This window comes from Cebus imitator, unplaced genomic scaffold, assembly GCF_001604975.1.
Source record: "Cebus imitator isolate Cc_AM_T3 unplaced genomic scaffold, Cebus_imitator-1.0 Scaffold6, whole genome shotgun sequence".
Classification (NCBI taxonomy): domain Eukaryota; kingdom Metazoa; phylum Chordata; class Mammalia; order Primates; family Cebidae; genus Cebus; species Cebus imitator.
The window spans coordinates 9828293-9835371 of record NW_016107321.1 but is presented as its reverse complement, the minus strand read 5'-3'; the positions used below and the strand labels follow the sequence as shown (position 1 = coordinate 9835371).

General features: G+C 43.5%; 1 protein-coding gene across 4 annotated transcripts in view; it reads left to right on the top strand.

Annotated features, from left to right (window-relative positions):
* Window positions 1-7079, top strand: part of TIAM2 (TIAM Rac1 associated GEF 2) — a 242791-nt gene that overhangs the window by 1070 nt on the left and 234642 nt on the right. Inside the window, exon 2 of one of the 4 annotated variants that reach the window (XM_037742001.1) lies at window positions 6492-6556. The exons of the other annotated variants lie outside the window; for them this stretch is intronic. The gene's annotated coding sequence lies outside the window, so the exon portion shown is untranslated. The remainder of the gene's footprint in view (window positions 1-6491; window positions 6557-7079) is intronic. 4 annotated transcript variants of the gene reach the window in all.

Here is a 7079-nt window from a genome sequence, read left to right as displayed (position 1 = left end):
GATGAGGTTTCACCATGTTGGCCAGGGTGGTCTCGATCTCTTGACCTCGTGATCCGCCTTCCTTGGCCTTTTAAAGTGATGGGATTACAGGCTTTTTATTTTATTTTTAGAGACGGAGTCTGACCCTGTCACCCAGGCTGGAGTGCAGTGGCGCGATCTGGGCTCACTGCAACCCCCACCTCCTGGTTTCAAGTGATTCTTCTGTTTTAGTCTCCTGAGTAGCTGGGATTACAGGCACCACGCCTGGCTAATTTTTTATTTTTTAGTAGAGCTGGGGTTTCACTATGTTGGCCAGCCTGGTCTTGAACCCCTGACCTCAAGTCATCTGCCCGCCTCAGCCTCCTAAACTGCTGCCAGCAAAGAGGAGGTTATTTTTATTTAGTGTGTGTTCATATACATCGTAATATTTTTTTCATCAAAGTTGAAGTTAATTTCCTTGAAAATTCTTGGGTCTGACTGCTGAGGTTTGGATAGTACTTGCCAATTTTACCAATTATGTTAAAAATCAGTTTTTAATATTTATACATAAACACATGTGAGCGTCTTTTATTCCCTCACCCCCCTTCACAAAGAAAAGAAAGAAGGGAAGGATAACATTTGGATGCTTCAAAAAGGTGCTGGGAGGCTTCGCTACTGAGCAAAGCCTCCTTGAGCAGTTGTGGGGTCTCAGAACATGGAATATCCACTGTCTTTACACCTCACAAATAGATTAGGCTTCTTTAATGGTTCTTTCTTGCTCAGAGGTACTTTGCAGCTCAGCCAGAGCTCTGATAATGATAGGCTTGATTTCTATATGGAAACATAAAGCAGCTCAAATCCAGGCATTCTGCTTTGTCTTCTTCAATTGCTGCATAGCTGTGGCTAGGTACTAGATTAAAAAAAAAAAAAAGAACTTCTAATGAGAGGAATATTTAAGACCTGGGTAAGCTGTCACACCATAAAGTGCTAAATGTATTCCCCCTTAGGGGTCTGTTCAGAATTTCAAATGATCAAAATCTCTGTTGATTCCTCAGCAGATACAGATGTTCTTGGCGTTCTTTCTGAATGCTTCCCCCAAGTTCTTCCCAAGGTTTCCATTAATAATTGCCTTTTTTGCAAAGAGAATTGAGTTTCTCACTTTTTATTCCCTCCTGTCGGGTATAGACTGTTTTAATGCTGAGCAGTTCATTTTCTTTGCAAAACTCACTGTGGTTTATCATGATGTTTTGAAGGGGATAGACAGCTACAGAACAGTGGCGGAGGGCTGGAAGTGTTTTTGTAACAAAGAGGCTGCATGCTCGAGGTACATGCATCCCAGTCCAGGCTGGAAGGCATTGAGGGACTGACTCATCCATGACTCACATGGCAGGCTGGGTGGCCCCTTGGCCCTGGTGCCAGTCTCTGGAAGTGTAGAGCTGGGGCTCACCTCTCCCACGAGAACTTGAAAGTTAAAATGTACGGTGAGGCTTCTGGTTTGCTTGGAGTGGGGCTTACCTTTGGCTACGAACTTGGTGAGAAGCTGGAATAAGCGCACATATATTTTTGGCCTTTGTATGTGGTTAGGGGAGACTGGGCTACTGCTGATTTTACACATGGTAAGACCGTGTAATGGAGCAACTAATTGGGAAGAGAAAAACCGTTCATTTGTCATAGTGCACTCCTTTACCTACTTGAAATGCCACCTTTTGCCAGGTGCAGTGGCTCATGCCTGTAATCCCTGCACTTTGGGAGGCTGAGGCAGGCAGATCACAAGGTCAGGAGTTCAAGACCAGCCTGGCCAACACGGTGAAACCACGTCTCTGCTAAAAATACAAAAAATTAGCCGGGTGTGGTGGCACGTGCCTGTAGTCCCAGCTACTTGGGAGGCTGAGGGAGGAGAATTGCTAGAACCCGAGAGGCGGAGGTTGCAGTGAGCTGAGATTGCGGCATTGCACTCCAGCCTGGGATACAGAGTGAGACCCTGTCTCAAAAAAAAAAAAAAAAAAAAAAAAAAAAAAAAAAAAAAAAAAAAAAAAAAGAAAAAAAAAGAAATACCATCTTTATCATATTCTGCATGTCCATATAATTTGTATCTATTTTTGGACTTTGAATATTTCTGCTCAGTAGCAAACTATTACATATTTTCGTTTTACATTTTTTTTTGAGATGGAGTCTCACTCTGTTGCCCAGGCTGGAGTGCAGTGGAGAGATCTCGGCTCACTGCAACCTCCGCCTTCTGGGTTCAAACAATTCTCCTGCCTCAGCCTCCTGAGTAGCTGGGATTACAGGCACGTGCCACCATGCCCAGGTAATTTTTCCATTTTTAGTAAAGATGGGTTTTCACCATGTTGGCCAGGCTGGTCTCGAACTCCTGACCTCAGGTAATCTGCCTGCTTGGGCCTCTCAAACTGCTGGGATTACAGGCGTGAGCCACCACACCTGACCCAAACTATTAAATATTAAAATGACTGATTGTATAAACGATTTTGCTATCTGATGAGGCAAATACCTCCTTGTTACTCTCTTTTTTCCTCAGTATATTCTTTCCTGAGTATTGTTCACAAGGTTAGTATTCCAGATGAACTTTAGAATCTGCCTGTCATGATGTTTTAAAATCTATATGGGGCCGGGTGCAGTGGCTCAGGCCTGTAATCCCAGCACTTTGGGAGGCTGAGGCAGGCGATCACCTGAGGTCAGGAATTTGAGACCAGCCTGGCCAACATGGTGAAACCCTGTCTCTACTAAAAATACAGAAATTAGCCTGGTGTGGTGGCTCACCCCTGTAATCCCAGTCACTTGGGAGGCTGAGGCATGAGAATTGTTTGAACCTGGGAGACGGAGGCTGCAGTGAGCCAAGATTGCGCCACTGCACTCCAGCCTGGGAAACAGAATGAGATCCCATCTCAAAAAAAATTATATCTATTTGGGATTGCACCAAATGTATAGTAATTTAAGGAGAATTGTTCTCATTGATTTGAATCTTCCTATCAACCAACATAGACTGTCTCAGAATTTCCTAGGTCTTTGTCCCCTTTAGTAAATTTTTTATACTTTAAAAAACATAGATATTGGCCAGGTATGGTGGCTCATGCCTATAATCCCAGCACTTTGGGATGCCAAGGTGGGCAGATCACGAGGTCAAGAGATCGAGACCATCCTGGCCAACATGGTGAAACCTCGTCTCTACTAAAAATAGAAAAATTAGCTGGGCATGATGGTGTGCGCCTGTAGTTCCAGCCACTTGGGAGGCTGAGGCAGGAGAATAGCTTGAACCTGGGAGGTAGAGGTTGCAATGAACCGAGGTTGTGCCATTGCACTCCAGCCTGAGCAACAAAGTAAGACTGTGTCTCCAAAAAAAAAAAAAAGATATTACACATTATTATTAATTTCTTCTTATTTAGTAATATTTGCTGGGGATAGAGGATTCATTTTTCTTTCTTGAGACAGGGTCTGGCTTTGTCGCCCAATCTGGAGTGCAGTGGCACAAGCATGGTTCACTGCAGCCCCAACTTCTTGGGCTCAAGTGATTCTCCTGCATCAGCAGGAGCTGCAACTACAGGTGTGTGCCACCACACCTGGATAATTTTTTGTTTTTTGTTTTTTTTTGTAAAGATGAGGTCTCACTTTGTTCTCAGGCTGGTCTCAAAATCCTAAGCTCAAGGAGTCCTTCCATTTTGGCCTCCCAAAGTTTTAGAATTACAAATGTGAGTCACTGTGCCCAGCCCAGGATTTTTTCCCTCAATTATTATTATTATTATTTTTTGAGACAGAGTCTCACTCTGTCACCCAGGCTGGAGTACAGTGGCACCATCTTGGCTCACTGCAACCTCTGCCTCCAGGGTTCAAGTGATTCTCTTGCCTCAGCCTCCCAAGTAGTTGGGACTACAGGCGTGTGCTACCATGCCCGGCTAAATTTTTGTATTTTTAATAGAGACAGTGTTTCACAGTGTTAGCCAGGATGGTCTGTATCTCCTGACCTTGTGATCCACCCGACTCGGCTTCCCAAAGTGCTGGGATTACAAGCGTGAGCCACCGTGCCCTGCCTTGCTCAATTAATTTTTAATTGGTTGTTACTAATGGAGAGAAGCTTACTTATTTTGTGTATTCATCATCAGTTTCCTTACTGTTGGAAATAGATACTTGGTGCTACAAAGATAAATTAGCACTGAGACAAAAGATCTTTTAACAACGCAATTTTTATTTCCCGGACCGCAGGAAGAGTACTCTCACTAGCCATCTTGCCACGAGAGTACAATGAACAAAGGAAAATAGACACATTTATCCCTTATGCATTTGGGGTTGTTATTACTGCTGTGTCTGATCTCTGTTGGCTGGAGCCAGACCTCGAAATCTAAACTAAAACCTGATTGGCTAATAACTTAAATTTTTTTTTTTTTTTTTGAGATGGAGTCTCCCTCTGTTGCCCAGGCTGGAGCATGATCTTGGCTCACTGCAACCTCCATCTTCCATGTTCAAGTCATTCTCCTGCGTCAGCCTCCTGAGTAGCAGAGATTACAGGCATGCCATCATGCCTGGTGAATTTTTTTTTTTTTTTTTTTTTAAGTAGAGACAGGGTTTCACCATGTTGTTCAGGCTGATCTTGAACTCCTGACCTTGTGATCCACCCGCCTTGGCCTCCCAAAGTGCTGGGATTACAGGCATGAGCCACCGTGCCTAGCCAATTTAAAACTTTTCTAAACAGGTAAAAGCAGTGGAGAGGTGGGACATGCCTGTGAGCACGTCCATCACATATATTTTGGTTAAAGTACAAGGACATAGAATGTACTGTGTGCCTGTAAGCATGTCATGTTTAACAGCTACATAGGATAGGGCTTAACAAAGTTATTAGCACACTTATTGTTTAACAAGAAAAGAAAATTTAAAAAGGAACTTTTCTACTTCCCACATTTTCTTAACTTAATAATTCTAGAATTTTCAGCTTTCTTTGACTTTCTAAGCAAATGTCATATCATCTGTAAAAGTAGGAACAATATTTGTTCCTCATTTGTTTTCTTGTCTCATTGCATTAGGGTTCATAAAATAAATTGGTAAACTTTCCATCTTTCACTATACTCAGGAACTATATATATATATGAGTGTGTGTGTGTGTATATATATATATACATATATAAAACCTATGGACTTTGTGTGTATGTGTTTGTGTGTGTGTGTTGTTTGTTTGTTTTGAGACAGGGTCTTAGTCTGTTGTCCAGGTGGAGTACAGTGATGCAATTGCTGCTCCTTGCAACCTCTGCCTCCCAGGTACAAGCCATCCTCCCGCCTCAGCCTCCTGAGTAACTGGGACCACAGGTGTGCACCACTATGCCTGACTAATTTTTGTATGTTTTATAGAGATCAGGTCTCACCATGTTGCCCATGCTAGTCTTGAATGCTGGGCTCAAGCCATCCTCCCACCTTGGCTTCCCAGAGTGCTGGGATTACAGGCATGAGCCACTATGCCTTTGTTTTTTGCAAATTTCATAGTTATCATTGGTGAAGCAAGTGGGCTTGAAATGATTTTTATGTTACCTGATGATAACTTTCTGAAATTACGGAGTTTCGGGAGGGAGGAAAGGGAGGCAGGAGAGAGTATGGGGTGAAGCAGGCCACATGCAGTTGGAGAGTTGATCAACTTGGAAAGAGAACTTCACAACCAAGTTGTGATCAGTCTTAGTGCCTTTTTCCTAGAAAACAACGAAATGATGTAGGTTGTTAAAACTGAACTGCCGGCCGGGCAAGGTGGCTCATGCCTGTAATCTCAGCACTTTGGGAGTCCAAGGCGGCCAGATCACAAGGTCAACAGATCGAGACTATTCTGGCCAACATGGTCAAACCCTGTCTCCACTAAAAATACAAAAATTAGCTGGGCGTGGTGGCACGCATCTGTAGTCCTAGCTACTTGGGAGGCTGAGGCGGAAGATCACTTGAACCTGGGAGGCGAAGGTTGCAGTGAGTCGAGATTGTGCCACTGCACTCCGGTCTGGCGATGGAGCAAGACTCCGTCTCAAAAACAAAACAAAGCAAAACAAAACCGAACTGCCTTCAGTTGGTAAGAAGTTGATTTTAACAGTCTTGTGATAGCTGCTCACGTCTGTTATTATGATCTCCAGAAGAGATTAAGGTGGAGAAGGAGCAATAGCCAGGGATTTGCCCCTGTCTGGTTGTCAGGAGGAACAAGCTGTTGATCTCTGCTTTTATCTTGCATCCAAACCGCAAGCCTCCTGGTATTGTTCACCCCACTGCTAAAGGGGTGTCTGCTTAGGGATTCCTTTCTATGGGGCATGCTGGCCAATCCATGGTTTGATTGGATTCCTCACGTGATTGTGGAAGAATGTTAGCTGCTTTCCCAGTCTTGCTTCTGTGGAGTAATGCTAACTGGTAAATTTTGGAGGAAAGCTGCTGTCATATAATAATGGAATTATATTTTGGATTCTGCTTTTCACTGTAGAATTTTTTTGGTTAAGTGTGGACCTGAGCTCAACCAGGGAGCTTCCATAGCCTTCCAGACAATAAGATGAAATCTTTCATTTTAGTGATCTTCCTGTGTTTACTTCAGGATCTCAGCTGTCTCTTGTTAGAAGACTTGGGGAAATAAAAGGTAAGGATTCCTCTGCCACAATAACGGTGCCAAAAGATTTCATAATTTGAGAATACATTCATAGTTTATGTGAGGCTCTTTGCCCTCCTTGACTGCTGTTCTCTTTGTTGTATGTGGCTAAGACTTTTTATGAAATTCTTTGCAATTGGTATCACAAGATACCTTCTGATGTATTTAACCCTTTGACAGTATGCTGAAAATTTCAATATGAACATGCATGGTCATAAATACTTCTCCATGTTAAATTAGCTGCCAGGCACAGTGGCTTACACCTGTAATCCCAGCACTTTGGGAGGCCGAGGTGGGTGGATCATGAGATCAGGAGATCGAGACCATCCTGGCCAACATGGTGAAACCTCATCTCTACTAAAAATACAAAACTTAGCTAGGTGTGGTGGTGCTTGCCTGTAATCTTAGCTACTTGGGAGGCTGAGGCCCAAGAATCACTTGAACTAATGAGGTGGAGGTTGCAGTGAGCCGAGATTGCACCATTGCACTCCAGCCTAGCAACGAATTGAGTCTC